Source organism: Giraffa tippelskirchi, chromosome 9, assembly GCF_054371585.1.
Source record: "Giraffa tippelskirchi isolate mGirTip1 chromosome 9, T2T-mGirTip1v1.2.pri, whole genome shotgun sequence".
NCBI lineage: Eukaryota > Metazoa > Chordata > Mammalia > Artiodactyla > Giraffidae > Giraffa > Giraffa tippelskirchi.
Window position 1 is genome coordinate 136,075,335 of NC_137283.1, and position 16,712 is coordinate 136,092,046.

General features: G+C 39.2%; 1 long non-coding RNA gene across 1 annotated transcript in view; it reads right to left on the bottom strand.

The window, feature by feature from the left end:
• Positions 1-347: 347 nt before the first annotated feature.
• Positions 348-16,712, bottom strand: part of LOC145521763 (uncharacterized) — an 85,480-nt gene continuing 69,115 nt past the window's right edge. Inside the window, exons 4-6 of the long non-coding RNA XR_014065665.1 lie at positions 8,961-9,055; positions 4,391-4,480; positions 348-1,880 (exon numbers count right to left, since the gene is read on the bottom strand). This is a non-coding gene — a long non-coding RNA (uncharacterized LOC145521763). The remainder of the gene's footprint in view (positions 1,881-4,390; positions 4,481-8,960; positions 9,056-16,712) is intronic.

Here is a 16,712-nt window from a genome sequence, read left to right on the forward strand (position 1 = left end):
TGTGTATTTATTGTTTATTCCTATCAAAATTCATTCTGTGAGACTGAGCTAATTTATCCAGCTTGTCAAGCTCATTTGGAGCCTGATGTTGTCATCATTAGATGCAGGTATCTTACCTGCCAAACCATTGAAAACAACATCCAGAAGGCAAAGCATCTCAATATGTTAAATTCTAACCCCTAAACCACTCTTGCTGAAGTTTAAATCCTTTCCCAGGTAAGGTAAGATCTCAATAGGCCATGATTAAAAAGTGGACTTATTTTTTTATCAACTCACACCTTTGATAACACTCTATTATAAGCAAGAATAGCATGCCTATCAAAGTAAAAATCACTTAGGAAAGCACAATGAATCAAAGTCCTTTATTATGACCAGTATCTCCTTTGGTTATTTTATTTATGATTTATTTTTGGTCTTTAGGTAAAAATGTTGATGATGAAACTCAGATTGTGTTTACCACAGTTGGATTTTTGGCTTTCTTTAACTTCATGTAAAGTGAAGACAATTAAGCAAAGGACAGTGAAAGCCCCTATGAAATAGAAATGAAATCAATGCAAAATCTCCAAGTCAAGTAGAATTTTTCTAACAGCTTTCAAAATATTTTTGCTTGACTACGATTCCCATGGGATTTATGCTGTTGTTCATTAGACAGTATGAAATAATGAAAGTAATGTTATTATTAAAATGTAATGATTACAGTAACTTTCTCCAGAAGCAGACACACACTAATCACAGAGAAGTCTTCCCATTTAACTTAAAAGTGTACAATCATCAAAATGCTTGAGTAGCCACAAGTGTAGGAGTAGTGAGTCTTGCACATATTTATGAGCTGCCTTAAATCCTTTCTGGAGTGAGGAGACAAGTAAATAAAAGACACAGTTACATATTTAATGAGGAGGGAAAGAAAAGCCGAAATTGGCATGCAGTCATTGCTCTCACAAACCATGTTATTTTCTAAATGTCATATTGAAATGTTTAGATGCCTCCTTTCAGCCAACACCATCAGTGTAGGGGACATGCTATATCCCCAATATCATAGATACATAGGACATGGTTAAGTAAAAATGCTGTAATGCAATAGCTTTTTTAATGACCCATTGCCCTTAAATTTTTAAATAAATGTAAAAATGCCACCTGCCATCATCTACAGAGTGATTCCTGAATGTCTTCAGGGGATATGCCTTCTTTTGTGACTCTGGGAAGAATTCCATGCTACTGAGTTAGTATCTTTCATTCAGTTTAGATAGGATTTGCATGTGATAATATAATTCCATGTTGGAAGTCATTTTATTATATGACCTTTTGAGAAGAAAAGTCCTTTTCATTAGAGACAATACTTTGTTCAATCGTTTGTTGTTTTTAACTAAGTGGCATAAATTAATCCAGTCACAGGATAAACAGAGACTCATTTGCAGGGCAATCCTATTTTTAATCATGTTTATCCCATGTACAGTGGAAACAGTGTCAGACTTTTTTGGGGGGGCTCCAAAATCACTGCTGATGGTGATTGCAGCCATGAAATTAAAAGACGCTTACTCCTTGGAAGGAAGGTTATGGCCAACCTAGATAGCATATTTAAAAGCAGAGACATTATTTTGCCAACAAAAGTCCGTCTAGTCAAGGCTATGGTTTTTCCAGTGGTCATGTATGGATGTGAGAGTTGGACGGTGAAGAAAGCTGAGCGCCAAAGAATTGAGGCTTTTGAACTGTGGTGTTGGAGAAGACTCTTGAGAGTCCCTTGGACTGCAAGGAGATCCAATCAATCCATCCTAAAAGAGATCAATCCTGGGTGTTCATTGGAAGGTCTGATGTTGAAGCTGAAACTCCAATACTTTGGCCACCTCATGCGAAGGGTTGACTCATTGGAAAAGACCCTGATGCTGGGTAGGATTGGGGGCGGGAGGAGAAGGGGACGACAGAGGATGAGATGGTTGGATGGCATCACCGACTCGATGGACATGGGTTTGGGTAGACTCCGGGAGTTGGTGATGGACAGAGAGGCCTGGCGTGCTGCAATTCATGGGGTCACAAAGAGTCGGACACGACTGAGCAACTGAACTAAACTATCCCATGTACAGCAAAATCCTGATCTTCTGTCTTTAAGCCCTTTAGCCTCACCTTCTCAGCACTTCTGGGGCTCCTAGCCTTACACACTATTCTTCCATGAAACCCAAATGCATAGCATGGCCAGACTTAGCAGAGAAATTGACAGAACGCCCAGTCAAACTTGAGTTTCAGATAAACAACCAAGAATTTACAGTATTAGCATAAGTATATTCCAAATATTGTATAGGATATACTTATACTAACACAGTCTTGGTTGTTTACCTGAGGCTAAAATTTAACTGGATGGCCCTGTATTTCATCTGGCCATGCTACAAACACATCTTCTGTTATTGTTTCCAAGTCATTCCCTCCTCTCTGCAAAGACTGTGCCTCAAGCATGACTGAGTCACAAACTGTATCTCACCATAGACCTACATACATGTACACAGATACATCTGTGTGTGTGTGGTGGTGAGGTCTCTGGGGCACAATGTGCTTTACTCATCTGCATCCCTGGTGCTGGAAGACAGAAGAAAGCGAGCCTCTGGGTACGGTAAGAGCAGAGAGTAGGAGCCAGAGAAAACTGGGTTTGAATCTGGCTTCTGTAAATGAGACTCTGGATGACATGTTTACTCTCAGGAGCTAAAATTTCTCATCTATAGTTTTTAAAAAATGAAACATCCCCATCCAAGAAATTACTGAAAATTGAAAGAAGGTGGTTATATATAAGTGACCTTTCACCAAGCATGTGCGTGTTAGTGTCTCAGTCATGTCCCACTCTTTGCAACCTCATGGATTGTAACCCTCCAGGCTCCTCTGTCCATGGGATTCTCCAGGCAAGAATACTGGGATGGGTTGCCATTTCCTCCTCCAGGGGATCTTCCCAACCCGGGATTCGAATCCGGATCTCCTGCATTGCAGGCAGAATCTTTACCGTCTGAGCCAGCAGGGAAGCCATAGGGTCATCTAAAGAGTCATCTAAATAGTTACCTTCTAATCTCACTCTTCTTATTGAACTAAAAAAGTCCTTTCAGAGGTACATTGTTTTTCCTTCCTTCATAATCTAGAAAGAACTTCAATTTCAGTCTTGAGATTAAGTTTTATATTTTTTCTGATTACGGCCTCATATACTCAACTTTTTATAAGATGGTCTCATTGTTTTGCCCACTTATCCCCAAATTCTGACTGAATGCCTTGTCCTTCTGTAACAGTCAAATAGCACTTCCAATCGGACCATATAAAACATGTGAAACTCTGCTCCCAAAAGCTTGCAAGGGAAGAGAGTTTCTAAAAATTACTCTTGTCTCATCTGTCTGACTCACATTTATCTAAAAATAAAAGGAAAACTAGGAGAAAAAATAAACGAACAGAGGATAACGTGCAGCCCCATGCTTCTAAGTCAGATAACAAGATAATTTTTCTGCATGCTCTATATTTCACTTTACTTTCCAAAATGACCTTTCCACCCCTGAGTCCTATCACTAGAATATAAATCCATTAATGAGGAATCTTTTCTCCCCCTGTCCTTTTTCATATCAATCTCAGCAGGATGCTAGACTGTTCTTTGAGTTCATTCACTTTATAGCCATTAAAAAGAAAATATGGTCTGGAGACGGCCTGTCTCCAAACGGTTACACACAGGATGAAGAAACAAATTCCTGAGTTTCTAGCTTTCACCTACTACTAATTTTCTATGCAAAATCCAGGGAAAATTCCAAAACTCATTTTTTTAATCTGTAAAATGGGTGAATCATTTCAAAGTATCTCTCTCACATATACCATTTTTAGCAGAAAACAAAAGAAAAAACTTTTAAAACATTAGTGTTTATAGTTAATAATTTTTGAAATCTCCTTGCCTAACTTTGAGCACCACGGATTAATGCCACGGCTCATTAGATGCTCTGAAATGTACTAATTATATTGGTAAAATGTGATGATTACCATAACTTTTCCCAGAGTATACACATTCTAATCTACCTTTCAAAGCTAAAGAAATTAGAGGAATCATCGAGGAAAATATGTAGGGAACCTTGGAGAAAATTGACAGACATCCTAGGAGATACACATAGGGTGACATTAAATCACTTAACCCTTTACTTATTCATTCATCAAATGTTTAGTGAACATATACTATAGGCAAAGCTCTGTGACAGACTTTCTGAGTTTCATATCCTTGATTTCCTAATGACAATAGGGCCATATTAATAAAATGGATAACTCTGGGGTTAATAGCTTAACGTCCCTAAATTAGCCCTCTGATCATTTTACTGACTTTAACATTTCACATCTAGGTAAGTTTCTTTCAGTAATGAAAGGAAGAGATCTTGAGATAACAAAACCTTACCTTGAAGATCTCATCAGGGTATTATGAAGATCCCATACAGGTAACCGTGTGGTGTGAAGAAGTCTCTGAAACCGTCCAGAATCACCTTACCTGTTAGACATGTTACCACTTAGAGTGCACGCATGATCCACAAAAATAAGACCTGTTATTTTTGTGCTAAAGCTGCTGCGTCGCTTCAGTCGTGTCCGACTCTGTGCGACACCATAGACGGCAGCCCACCAGGCTCCGCTGACCCTGGGATTCTCCAGGCAAGAACACTGGAGCGGGTTGCCATGTCCTTCTCCAATGCATGAAAGTGAAAAGTGAAAGTGAAGTCGCTCAGTCGTGTCTGACTCTTCGAGACCCCATGGACTGCAGCCTACCAGGCTTTTCTGTCCATGGGATTTTCCAGGCAAGAGTACTGGAGTGGGGTGCCATTGCCTTCTCCCTTTGTGCTAAAGAGGGTGATCCTAATGAAAATTAAAAAAAAACAATCTAGAAGAAGTAAAATATACTGCTTGAATTTTTTGTAATAAGTACGTATCATTTATATCTATAAAAAAATTCTAAAGTGGAAAAGAAGGGAAGGAAGGAAGGAAGTGTACATGATTTGATTTTTTTACAATTAATACTCATAGGAGGCTGTGGATGGCAAGACAAAGGTGCACAAACCAGTGCCTTTAACTAGAAGGCTTGGAAAAGCATCCTGATTACTGAACCCAAACACTTGATATCTGAATCATGCAGCCATAGAGGTTAGGGTAGGAACTTTGGATTAGCTTCTATCTTCCTCATTGTTCCTCAAGAATTCACTTTGGTTTGTGACACAGAGTACTGGAGAGGGAAAAGAACTCCCTCCAGCTTCAGAAAAACAGCCGAGAGGATTCTCAGAGCTTTCTGCATTGATGGGAAATAATCATTCTTGACCTCCAGAGGCTCATGGCTCTTTGTAGACACAACCAGAGAGACTGAACAGCTTCTCCCATAATTCCAGGTCACAAGGGCAAGGCTAGAGTTGTTCAGATATTTACTAAATGCCTAATAAGCATAAAACATAGTGCTTGGCATTCTACAAGTCTAAAAAAATAAAAGATATGGTTCCCACTGGAGCAAGAAAAAAATGTGCATAAGCAAAAAGTAGAAGACAAATTAGCCGCAAAACAAGAGATTTCACAAGGTTATTTCTAAAGGCAAATGTACACAACATGAGAGCTCTCTTGACCAATGTATTAAATGTGCTTTTAAAAGTGGATTTATCAACGTCTGTCAAATGCATGCAGCATGCATACACACACACATATATATACATCAGTTCAGTTCAGTTCAGTCGCTCAGTCACGTCCGACTCTTTGCGACCCCATGGACTGCAGCATGCCAGGCCTCCCTGTCCATCACCAACTCCCGGAGTTTACCCAAACTCATACCCATTGAGTCGGTAATGCCATCCAACCATCTCATCCTCTGTCATCCCCTTCTCCTCCCGCCTTCAATCTTTCCCAGCATCAAGGTCTTTTCCAATGAGTCAGTTCTTCACATCAGGTGGCCAAAGTATTTGGAGTTTCAGCTTCAGCATCAGCCCTTCCAATGAACACTCAGGACTGATTTCCTTTAGGATGGACTGGTTGGGTCTCCTTCCAGCCCAAGGGATTCTCAAAAGTCTTCTCCAACACCACAGTTCAGAAGCATCAGTTCTTCTGCACTCAGCTTTCTTTATAGTCCAACTCTCACATCCATACATGACTACTGGAAAAACCATAGCCTTGACTAGACGGACCTTTGTTGGCAAAGTAATGTCTCTGCTTTTTAATATGCTGTCTAGATATATACATATATAATCGTTAGTCTCTTAGAATAAAAATTTTTAAAAATCAGAAGTTATGAAAATTTACAAAGTTTAAGCAATTATAAGGAGAACAGAAATTAAGAAGAGATGGCATTTATTGAGCAATTTGATTGCTCCAGGTACTCTGTTAAGTGCTCTAAATGCATTTGCACAATTCTTGCAACCAATGAATGAGATAGAGATTATTCCCATTTAATATCTGAGGAAACCAAGATTTAGGTTCTAGTAATTTGTCTGAGATATCACAACTAGTCCCATGCTTCTGAAGCACTTGGTGATATGTTAGAAAATTAGTGTGTTCTCCATTGCATATATACAACACGAGTCTGTACAACATGAGTGCTTAATCCATGAGTAAGAATGAGAAAAAATGTTTGAAGAAAATGAACCTTGGAAGCAATTTGTAAAGAAAAGCATATAGACATTTCATTTGTATTTCATAATTAAACTCTACTTGAGTATCTAATATGTGCAAGCCCCTCCTTTTGATGGTGGTAGTAGAAATATGAACGATACGCATAATTAGCTGCCTGCAAGAAGCTAATGATAATCCTGTGTGAGTGATGGAATGGTGAGAAGGTGAAGAGAAAAGAGACAGACAGTGCAACAGGTAGAATGTCCTGCAATGGAGATGTGAACCAAGGGATGTAGAAGAACAGGGGTGGACTACATAGTCCGCATTTTGGAGCTGGGAATGACTTCACTGAGGAAGTCATAGCTAAACAGGGCTTCAGTAGACTGGCAAAGTTTGCCTGAAATAAATGGGAAGGTTACACATTTCTGACAGAGGGGGAAAAAAAAAGGTAGGTACAAATGCATGAACTTTGTGAGACCAGGTTTTCTATATGAGGAAACAAAGCACCTCTGAAGTGGAACAGAGCCAGGAGCTATTGGAGGTGAGGTTGGCCACAACCTACAGGAAAGTAGCGAATGAGGAAAAGGCAAGACCAGTGAGGGTGAGAAGAGGGAAAAAGCAGAATGGATAAGAAAATATGGCTGATCATTGGGAACGAAGAGAACTAAATGCTTCTCCTTTTCTAGCTCAGAAGGCATCATAATTCACTCAGTTGTTCAGCCCAGAAACCAAGGTAACATGGGTGCCTCCTTCCACTCCCTCATTCCCTACATCTCGTCCGTCTCCAAGGGCAGCAGTTCTGCCTTCTAAATCTCCCTCCTGTCCACTCACTTCTCTGCACCCTCAATGCTACTGAACCTCAGCAGGTTTCTGTGTCCTCTCGCCTGAGCTAGTGCAGCAGCCTCCCAACTGTTCCTCACCAGAGCGCTTGCCATTTTCTAGCCAGCATGGTCTTTTTAACAACACATGTCCAATTATGTCCCCTTCTGGGGGCTTCTCAACACCCTTGAGGGAAGATTACTGGACTTCACAAAGTCCCCTCCAGCCTCTACTTACTGTTTCCCACTCTGTCTCCCAGCCCCTCCACCTCCTACAAAACACACACATTCTATGATCCACTCATGTGGAATTACTTTCTTTTCCTGAGATAGTCATGCCCTCTTTTCTCCAGACTTTGACTTAGGCTGTTTTCTCTGTCTGAAGCACTATCTTCAGGTTTCTCTTGAGTAACTCCAACATCATTCTATAGCTTTCACCTTACACCTTTTCTGGAAAGCCTTCCAGATATTCACAGTCAAATTAAGCATCCTCCCTTGGTGACTACATAACACATTATTCTCCCTCTTCCCCAGCACTCAGAGATATGTAACTGCATGTTTAGTTAGTTGCATCCCAAAACACGGGCTTCCCCAGTGGCTCAGTTGTAAAAAAAAAAAAAAAAAAAAAATCTTCCTGCAATGCAGGAGCCACAAAAGATGTGGGTTTGATCCCTGGATCAGGAAGATCTCCTGGAGGAGGGCATGGCAATGCAATCCAGTATTATTCTTGCCTGGAGAATTCCATGGACAAAGGAGCTTGGCAGGCTACAATCCATAGGGTCACAAAGAGTGAGACATGACTGAAGTGATTGAGCACTCACGCTCTTTCTCGAACAGACCTTAAGTTCCAAAGGCCAGGGCCACATCCCTTGCATTCATTTTATATCCCTTAATAGTTGGTGCATATTAGACCAGTAAGTGAATAACTGAATGAATCTTACTGACTCTGGGACAATAATGAGGGAGGATAAAGGATTGGTACATAGCAGTGGATGAGTCAGTTGAGGTTCAGCTACCAATTCAAAGAGTAAACCCCAAGGGCAGCTCAGGTTCAGCCAGTTATCGATCAAGCAGATTTCAAGCAAAGTTGAGGGTAAGAAAGTCAAGAAAACTACAGGGAAGTGATCTGGTTTGGCAGACTGGAGAAATATCAGAAACTGGTTTTTAGTTCTCTACTGTAAAAAATAACTAAAATATGGGACTTTTATTATAAGCAGTGCAGTAGATAGCCACTTAAAATTCACTCCATAAAATAATACGTCCTTTGTATTTCAAGATGTAGGAACCCAGTTTCGTCATCTCCTAAATGGAAATAGTCTGTTCCCTAATCCTCTACTTCACACCTGGACTTTAAATCTTTCACTGTGCTGAGCTTTCCTGGTGTTTATCAGCATCCTCGTACGGGTTTGAACAAAGAGGAGACTAAAATCAAACGATCCATAGCTAAGTTTCCTTCATAAGGAAAGCATAAGGTCCCAGATCTGGCTTAATAAAAATTCATATAAATACCTGGCTGTTGGGAAAGGTCAGGGGGGAGCACAGGAAGAGACACTAGATAACGGAGTGCTGTGGTACCTGGTGAAGGCACAGGTCCTCTGTGTTGTGCTTCTGGCTTTGAGATCTGTATCTCTTCCTTGCATTTGGTGATTGGTCTCTGTAGCAGTGTCTGTCTAGAGGTAGGAAAAGCTGGTCATTATCTGGGCTTTAAATTGTGTATAAAGTCTGATAAGACTTTCTGTTTTTGAAGAATAATTTAAGCTTTTCTGAACTTTTTCGGGTAAAAGCACACTTAATCATCATGTGGCAAAGCTGGCAGCTGGCCAAATGCAGGACAATCAAAGAGCTTTCTCTCACAGAGCCCTGAGCCGGATACCTCAGCTTTGGATAAGTACTAGTGGGAGAAATGCAAGGTCCCTGGTTCTGGAAATCTTCAAAACCCTTCTGAGTTAAAGCAGATCTTTCTACCCTTTGGAGTAAAACTAAAGACTGGAGCAGAAAAAGGAGTGAATAGCCCATGAATAATCATTTTTATTTAACAAATAGAGAGTATAGAATAGTTTACAATTACAAGCCATAAAGATAATTCTTAAGCAAGAATTTCTTCCCTAATTGATGTGTCTGCATGTCCGCTCTCCCCTCCCCCACAAAATAAACCAAACTGTTACTGACTTTGGCAGTTTTATACTAAAATGCAAGGTTATATATAATCTGAGAAAACCTAAGATAAGCACATCCTTCTTAATTGCCTCTTTCTAAGTTATGTTTCTTGAAAGTCCTCATGTTAGAGGCTCAAATTATATTTTCAGGGTATTTATCACTTTTTATGCCTCTAACTCTGCTGTGTTAGACCTCAAGGGGCCCATTTTAGAGAAGGTGATGGAGACACAGTTTCAGTGAATCCCTTCTTCCATAACAAACTACACTAGCTGCCAACACTCTGATGTCATCAGCTAGATGGTTTCACTCCTCCATTGATAATTCATCCCTTTGATAGACAATAGTGAAAATTAAGAAAAATCAAGGTCTTAGAAATGTGTTGAGTGATAGTCACCAGCTCTACTTCTGCTTTGTTCTTGACTGAAATAAGTCACTTACCTTCCTGTACTTCTTTTGTTCACTTTACAACCAGGAGTTTCACTAAAACGTTCTCAAAATCCCAATCTAAAATTCCAGGTTTCTTGACCTATTTTGAGATGTCCTATAAAAAACATGGTATGTGTCCTACATGACAAATACTACTGGCTTGCCTTCAAGTTTCATGTTTACTTTGCATTTCTCTTTTTTTCTTTTCAATATTCACCTATGATTTAATATTTGCACGTTCTAAGTTTTTAAAAGATTGATCAACTTGGAACTTTGTAAATGCTACAATTTAACACAAGGCAAAATTACATAAATCTCAAATATTAGTTAAGCCAACATTAATAAATACCTAATTTAAAAAAAAGGCTTTAACTATTTCCAGAAATACAGAAGAATAAATATTACTACTTATTACATTTTGAAGAATTTGATTGCATTGTGAATAATGTGATAAGATAAACTGAAGAAACAAAATCCTATACTTTTTCTTTTTAACATACTAAGAAATAAGGTTGGTTTGGAAAAATAAAATTGGTTGCATGTCTTACTGTCTTTATTGTTATCTAGTTCTCATGCAGTACATTATCAGATGGCACATTCCACAAATTACTGCAGACATAGAGCAATCCTTTTCTAATCCTTGTGCCCATATATTACCAAGAATATCAACATTAAAATACTACTGCCTTAAGCTCAAATATTAAATTTCCTTTTGGAAAAATACATTTCCTCTCCTCTGCCTCTACTCCTATTTCCTATGCCATGTCACAACAAACCCCATTATTCAGAGAACTTCTGTTATAGACATTTTCTCTCTTTGTAGCTCATGCTCTGTGGTATAGCCTCCCATCATTCTTCCTTCAGTGAATATTTACTCAGTGCTATTGTTGGCAAGTGAACTAAATGGACGCAAACCCTGCCCTCAGTAAACTCATATATTCAAGAAGTTATCCATTCCCTCTAAGGCCTAGTTTCTTCATCTGCAAAGGGGTAACAGTAATTACACATTGAGAGGATTCAGTGAAATAACAATTTTTATATACTTGGCAAAATGCTTTGGTGAATACCTAACATTCAATAAATATAGTTTAGTCCATTCTATGGAGAAGGCAATGGCACCCCACTCCAGTACTCTTGCCTGGAAAATCCCATTGACGGAGGAGCCTGGTAGGCTGCAGTCCATGGTGTCACTCAGAGTTGGACACGACTGAGCAACTTCACTTTCACTTTTCACTTTCATGCATTGGAGAAGGAAATAGCAACCCACTCCAGTGTTCTTGCCTGGAGAACCCCAGGGACGGCGGAGCCTGGTGGGCTTCCATCTATGGGGTCGCACAGAGTCGGACACGACTGAAGCGACTTAGCAGCAGCAGCAGCAGCAGCAGTCCATTCTATTCCCTAAGTACTATAGTAGAAAAAAACTCAATAACTTAATAAAGTAGATAATGTTTGACCCACGTCTTGAAGAGGATTGTTTCTCAGAGGAAGGAAGATGGCATATACTTTGGACATTGGGAGCATATAGTCTGTGTATAAGAAGTTTGAAAGAACATGTCATGTTCTATTTAAAAACACTATTTAAAGAAAATATTTGCAAATGAAATGACTGATAAGTAGTTAATATCCAAAATATATAAGAACATCATGTAACTCAACAGCAAAAAAAACAATTAAAAAATGGGTGGAAGGATGGAATAGACGCTTTCCCAAAGAGGACATGCAGAAGGCCAACAAACACACAAAAGAATGCTTAACATTGTTAATTACCAGGGAAATGCAAATCAAAACCACAAGGAGATATCACCTCATGCTTGTCAGAATGGCTATCATAAAAAAAGAATACAAATAACAAATGTTGGCAAGCATGTGGAGAAAAGGGAACACCTTTAAACTATTGGTAGGAATGTGAACTGGTGCAAACACTGTAGAAAACAATACTGCGGTTTCTCAAAAAACTAAAAATAGAACTACCATATGACACAGCAATTCCATTCCAGGGTATATATCCAAAAACCAAAATACTAATTCAAAATGCACCCTAATGTTCATAGCAGCATTATTTACAATTGCCAAGATATGGAATGAACCTAACTGTCCATCAATAGGTGAATGAATAGAGAAGATGTGGTATATACATATATATGAAAAAAAAAAATGGAAATGTTAGTCGCTTAGACATGTCCAACTCTTTGCGATCCCATGGACTATAGCCTGTCAGGCTCCTCTGTCCGTGGAATTCTTCAGGCAAGAATACTGAAATGGGTAGATATTCCTTTCTCCAGGGAATCTTCCTAACCCAAAGATCAAACTTGGATATTCCACATTGCAGATTGCAGGCAGATTCGTTACCATCTGAGCCACCAGGGAAGCCTATATATATATATATATATATATATATATATATATATACATATACATATATATATATATACACACATATATGCTGCTACTGCTGCTGCTAAGTCGCGTCAGTCGTGTCCGACTCTGTGCGACCCCACAGACGGCAGCCCACCAGGCTCTGCCGTCCCTGGGATTCTCCAGGCAAGAATACTGGAGTGGGTTGCCATTTCCTTCTCCAAATATACACATATATACATATACATACATATATATATATATATATATATACACACACACATACATACATACATACATATACATACACAATGGAATACCATTCAGCCATAAGGAAACATAAAGTTTTGCTATTTGGAGCAACAGGATGGACTTAGAGGGTATTACGCTAACTGTCAGACAAGGACAAATACTGTATGATATCACTTATATGTGGAATTTTAAAAAATACAACAAACCAAACTAGTGAATATAACAAAAAAGAAGCAGGCTCACAGATATAGATATAGGGGGTTGGTTACCAGTGAGGAGAAGGAAGGGGAGAAGGGCAATATAGTGGTAGGGGATAAACTGTTAGATATAAAATACTCTATAAGGATATATTATACAACACAGGGAATTTAGCCAATATTATATAATAACTATTGTTATATAATAATAGCCAATAACATAATAACTATAAAGGGAGTATAACCTTTAAAAATTGTGAATCACTATTTGTACACCTGTAATTCATATAATATTGTACATCAACTATACTTCATTAAAAAAATACTTCATCAAAATTAAAAAAACAAAACAAAACTGAAAAGCTGTTTATTAAGCTAGAAAGAAAAAACAGGATACAAAACCAAAAAGCTAGGCTGGTTTAGTGGATTTAATCCTGCAGAAAACAAGGAACTGGCAGGGAGTTTTTAAAAAGAAAATAATACTTCTACTTGTGTAACAGAAAAACTATTACGGTCTCAATATGGAGAATGGATTTGTGGTGCCAGAGCCTGCAGGGAGTAAAATCAAGCAAGAGAATCCTAAAATCAAATTAGAAAAGATAATATCTGAACTAAAACAGTGGCAATTATTGAATGATGGAAGTTGAATCAAGAAATATTTTAAAGGTAGCATCCACTATATGCGGTCACTAACTGAACCTTGAGGTAAAAGTTGACCATTAACTAAAATAAAGACTGCAGAAAAAACGAGTGAGTGTATTGGAGAAGCTAGAAGTGAATAGATTTTGATAGTTAGAGATTATGGACATGATTTTAGACAAGGAAAAATCCTGGAGAAAACCAATTCTACAAGAGGGCAGGGCAAAGGGCAGGGGCCAATACAAAAAATCTGGAAGAAAGGGTATAATAAAAAAGAATAATGCATTGGGAGCCAAGATAACAGAGAGTTTCAAGAAGGAGGAATTAAATATTCATGCCAATATCATAGAGAGGTCAAGTAAGAGAGCTCAGAGAAATCTGACTCGATCGTCTAACCTTAGGATTGGGGGAGAAGGATAATGTACAGTCTCCCTTCTGATGGAGTTTAGGAAGGGAGTATAATAAGAGCAAATTCATGTTTCAGTCTGAAGTTGAGAAGGTGAAAGGAGTACTCTCTACAACTTTCTATAAAGTTTAACAATGTGGGGACGAATTAGAAGATTCAGTATTTCAATGAAGGGATTGGGAGGTGAGCCAGCAGGCAGAGGAGGGGGAAGTCCCCAGACCACCAGGAAAGAACAAGACCAACCTGAATGGAGATAAGAATATGAGAGGATTAATGATGAGGGGACTCTGATTTCTTTTTATCTTTATCTTAAGTGAAATAATTGTCAGCACTTCAAATTCCTTTCTGATATCACATTAACATAATAACTTAATACTCTGGATGTTCTGCAAGTCCTCCCTGTATGTGAAGGCACTATGCCAATTTAAGCAACAGTGATGCCAACCACCATAATGAGAAAGTACAGTATCACTGTTGCAAAACTGCAAGAACCTTTCCCATTCAAGTTAAAAGCCACTAGTTCCCCTGTAAGCTTCTCAAGTGTCACCTCTGGATTTAATGACAGTCCTGATATGCTTCATAGATAGCTGTTTATGGTGGACCCTAGTCGTTTTCCCAGCAAGGAAAACTCAAATCTACATTCTTCTGATTTAGCTGCTTATCTCTGTAAAACACATATAGAACTGTTACTAGCCAAGCCAAGACATTCTCCTAAAGGAGCTGCCTGAAACCCCATCATCACCACAGAAGAAAAACTGGCAAGAGTCTAGGTGTGCCCCTTGTAGTTATTCAATAAACTAAGGAAAAGGGATTGGGTGAATCACATGTCTAAATCAAAAGATAAAGTTCTGAAAATTGTTTCTGTCACTGGATGTGCCTTGTTGAGAGCCCTGTTTTCTTTTGCTAAGATGTCGAGTCTAATATTTTACAGCCAGTTTTTTTCAGCAGTCTTCTGGTTAGAAGAGAAGATGACTGCTATACTGACCACATTTGGATTAGATGCAGAAATAATTTAATCATTCTGGCGTGTAAGATATTGTTCAAATGAGCACTTTACTCTACTGTCAAATTAGTAAATAAACAGACTGTCAAGGTAATTTGTTGATATGTTTACCCTAGTATGGTAGATGTAACACGTGGTCCCCAAATTACTTGACATTTCTCTTACCAAAAGGTGGGGTCTATGTCTCATCCCCTTGAAACCAGAAAGACTCATGATTGCTTCAGCCAATAGAATAAGGTATAAGCGATGTGAACTTCAAGGCTAAGTCAGAAAAGGGTATAGGACTTCTGTCCAGCCCTCTTGAGATACTCTCTGGAAGAAGCCAACAACCATGAAAATTGTCAATTTCTACCATGCTGGAAAGGCCATGTCAAAAGCCCCAGCTGAGCTATGAGTGAATGAGTTATATCAACTGCTAGCCATGCAAGTAATGCATCTTGGACATCCAGCCCAACGGGGCTTCCAGACAACTGTATCCCCCACTGATATCTGGCAACACCTACATAAGAGACCCCAAGCAAGAACTGACTCTCTAAGCCCTTTCTGAATTACTGAACCACAAAACTGTGAGCAAGACAAAAAGCATATTTTTTTAAGCTTCTTAATGTAGGGGGTAGTTTTTATATAGCAGTGGCAACTAAAACAGAAATGTTACCTGGAAGTGAGATACTGCTGGAAACAACAGCAAGATCCTAAAACATGTGCATTAACTTTGGGGCTGGGGACCAGATAGTGCTTAAAAGCTGAAAGGGCCTTGAGGAAAACACTACCAAAAGTGCAATGGTCAGGACTTCCCTGGTGGTCTAGTGGTTAAGAAAGAATCTGCCTGCCAATGCAGGGGGAACAGGTTAAATCCCTGGTCTGGGAAGACCCCATATGCTGCAGAGCAACCAAGTCCATGAGCCACAACTACTGAAGCCTGTGTGCCTGGAAACTGTGCTTCACAACTAAAGTTCAGCTCAGTTCAGTTCAGTCACTCAGTTGTGTCCAACTCTTTGCAACCCCATGAATCGCAGCAGGCCAGGCCTCCGTGTCCATCACCAACTCCCAGAGTTTACCCAAATCCATGTCCATCGAGTCGGTGATGCCATCCAACCATCTCATCCTCTGTCGTCCCCTTCTCCTCCTGCCCCCAATCTTTCCCAGCATTAGGGTCTTTTCCAATGAGTCAACTCTTCGTAAGAGGTGGCCCAAGTATTGGAGTTTCAGCTTCAACATCAGTCCTTCCAATAAACAACCAGGAGAAGCCACAGCAATGGGTAAGAAAGTCTTCACACTGCACTGAAGACTCAGAAGAGCTAAAAATAAATAAGTGTTGTGTTTTTTTTTTAAAGTCCAATGGTCCTTGTCAGTGAGAGCTTAAGGGTAATTGACAAAAATGTTGAAAACTGGAGGAAAGGAGATCCTTATTCTGTAATGGGAAAGTTTGGCAAAATTATTGCTTGAGATAACATGGAAATAGAAATGTACCTCAAACACCAATACAGTATACTAATGCATATATATGGAATTTGAAAGATGGTAATGATAACCCTATATGCAAGACAGAATAAGAGACACAGATGCATAGAACAGTCTTATGGACTCTGAGGGAGAAGGTGAGGGTGGGACGTTCTGGGAGAATAGCATTGAAACATGTATATTATCATATGTGAAACAGAACACCATTCCATGTTCGATGCATGAGACAAATGCTCAGGGCCGGGGCAATGGGATGACCCAAAGGGATGGGATGGGGAGGGAGGTGGGAGGGGGGTCCAGGAAGGGGAACACATGTAAACCCATGGCTGATTCATGTCAATGTATGGCAAAAACTACTACAATATTGTAAAGTAATTAGCCCCCAACTAAAATAAATAAACTTATTTAAAAAAAAAAAAAATCCAATTTGA